General features: G+C 46.7%; 1 pseudogene; it reads right to left on the bottom strand.

Moving 5' to 3' along the window:
* Positions 1-586: 586 nt before the first annotated feature.
* LOC114046154 lies at positions 587-1,609 on the bottom strand (annotated as a pseudogene).
* Between the last annotated feature and the right edge of the window lie 997 nt (positions 1,610-2,606).

Raw genomic sequence — 2,606 nt, 5'->3', positions numbered from 1 at the left:
CTGGGGTTGGAGTCTGGACTGGAGTACAATGGTGGAACATTCCAATGCAGGGAGAAGCTGTGCATCAGGACAAGATGAGGTTCTAGATCCAACATAGAGGCCCAAAACTTGTGTAGGGTATAGGAACAGGTGCCAACTGTCAGCTCTGTCATTTAATAGTCCCAGGTTATAGATCCAGGGTGGACCAAGATGGGAACTTACACCTAGGGGTAGCATTCCAGAGTGAGGAATGGTCACAGGTCCTAGGCTATGCATTGATTAAGGGATAAATTCAGAAGCAAGCATCCATTCTGTGTCTTGAGCCTCAGCAGTGGAGAAAGATCTCAGTTCTAGGCTCCACAGGAAGCTGAAGCCTGAAGAGAATAAGCAGGACAGGCAGCCCAGACCAAAACTGATTCCTTGGCAGGCTCCCAGTGTCCAAAGAGCTCTCATCCCTGCACTGCTGCTGGGGCGCAGGGCCCTCATGCTGCCTCCTTTTGCTCTGGAGGGCTTCTTCTTTACCAGTTTCCTAATTTCTTTTGGGGGGGGGGTCTTCTTTTTTGTTGGCCTCACTTATTTGCTTGACTGGTGCCTTGGGAAAGACTGGCTAATATCTGCAGGAATAACCATAGGGTTGCAGGTGATGCATGAGGTACTCCAGCTGATACATAGTGGGAGAGTCAACAAAGTGGAAGGAAACTGCAAGGTCTAAACAGCAACCTGGGCCCTGGACAGGCGGGTAGTAGTTGCAATTCCAGTACTAGGTCTTGGGCAGGTAACCACTGATGAGGTGGTGCTCGGGGACCAAGGCGTGGAAGGTCTCCTTGCAGCTGGAATCATTTGTCATGAGTTTAAGCGTGTGTGTGTGTATGTGTGTGTGTGTGTGTGTGTGTGTGTGTGTGTGTAATTTCATTAAGATGAGGTTCTAGATCCAACATAGGTTGGGGTCCTGTGAGTCTCTGGCCTCCATGCATTTGCCGAGTGCCAGGTCCTCCACGGAGGAGCTGTGCGAGCACTTGTTTGCTTCTGAAGGCCTCCACAAACCTCCTGCGGGCCTCCTTGCTGAGCACTTAGCCGAGGGTCACGCTCATGTAGCCCTGCTTCACATAGGGCTTGAAGTGCCGCCCAAAGTAAATGGGCTTGGCTGGGTCGTGCAGGGACAGTTGTCCAGCATGACGTAGGTGTTGTCATCGGCCTTTGTGAACCAGTCGGTGTCGTCTGGATGGTGCTCACACACATACTGGATGATCTTCCAGTACAGCTGGTGGTGGCCCTCACGGGTGTCCAGCCCCACAGTGGGAAAGTCTTTGTTCTCTTCCAGGCTCATGAACAGGATCTTCTTGTAGCGTTGGCCCCACGTGGCCTTGACGTGTCTTGCCTTCTTGAGGTTCTGAGGTCCCGTCATGACCCAGCAGAGAACCCTGACCTTGCAGTAGAGCTCCTCCGCCACTCGCTTGTCCTCATCTTTGTGCTGGCAGTTGTACACATCGAAGTCCATCTGGCCTTCGAGGTGCACATGGCAAGTGTCCTCTGAGTGCCTGGTGTGCAGATCATTATGGACAATGTGAGGTTGGATTTCAGACCAAGGGGAAGAATCCCTGACCAAGGGGAGAGCCTGAAGTTCTGTCATTCAACCAGCAGAACTTTCCAGTTGGCTAATGTTGGCTGAGTCCAACAGACATCTATTGAAACTCCAAATAGGTAAGCCCAAAGGTCTATGGTTCAGGCTGGAACCCAAGTCAGAAACTTGTAGAACTCAGACCAAGAAGACAATGGTTAAACTTTGTCTCGATTCAGACCATGTTCAGAGAACTGAAAGCTTAAAGTTTTCCAGACTGAGCTATTCCTGATATCCTGGAATAACACAATGCTTAATACTCCCTCTCCCTTCTACCAAAGCAGGAGTAGGACCAACCCAGACATTCCCTCCAGAACTATACAGACCCTGGCCTTAAAATGAAGTCTGAAGTTAAGAAGTGGGTAGAAGGATGAGCAAACACACACACACACACACACACACACACACACACACACACACACATGTGCAAAATCCCATTATAAATGCTACTATTTTACAGGGACACTCAAGGCACAAACCCAGAAAAGAATGCCTCCAAAAACATTTAAGAGTAAAGCTTCAAAGGAAAACAGAGATTGGGCATAAACTGAACTGGAATTTATGGAAAAGTAAGGAAAGAGTAAAAAAAAGAATTTACAATTTTTTAAACAAATGAACTGAAGGCATTATAGGAAAAATTGGAAAAGAAATGAGAGCTACTGAAAAGAAAAGAATTGGAAAGGGAATTAACAGCTTGACACAAGAGACACAAAACCTTGTCCAACCAACAAACTCCATAAAAATTAGAATGGGACAAGTAAAAGCTATTGACTTCTACTAGACAGAAAGAAATACTAAAACAAAGTCAAAAGACTGAAGAAAAATAGAAGAAAATGTAGGGTACCTTATAGGATAAGCAACTGACCTGGAAAACAGATCAAGCAGGAAAAAAATATAAGAATCATTCGACTGTTTGAAAGCCATGATCAGAAAAGAGCTTAGACATCCTATTTCCAGAAATCTTAAAGGAAAACTGTCCAGATCTCTTTGAACCAGAGGCAAAGCAGTA

Source organism: Vombatus ursinus, unplaced genomic scaffold (genome assembly GCF_900497805.2).
Source record: "Vombatus ursinus unplaced genomic scaffold, bare-nosed wombat genome assembly UNPS02014781.1, whole genome shotgun sequence".
In the NCBI taxonomy this organism is placed as follows: Eukaryota; Metazoa; Chordata; class Mammalia; order Diprotodontia; family Vombatidae; genus Vombatus; species Vombatus ursinus.
Note: the sequence above shows the minus strand (reverse complement) of the source record. Positions and strands in the feature narration are given on the sequence as shown.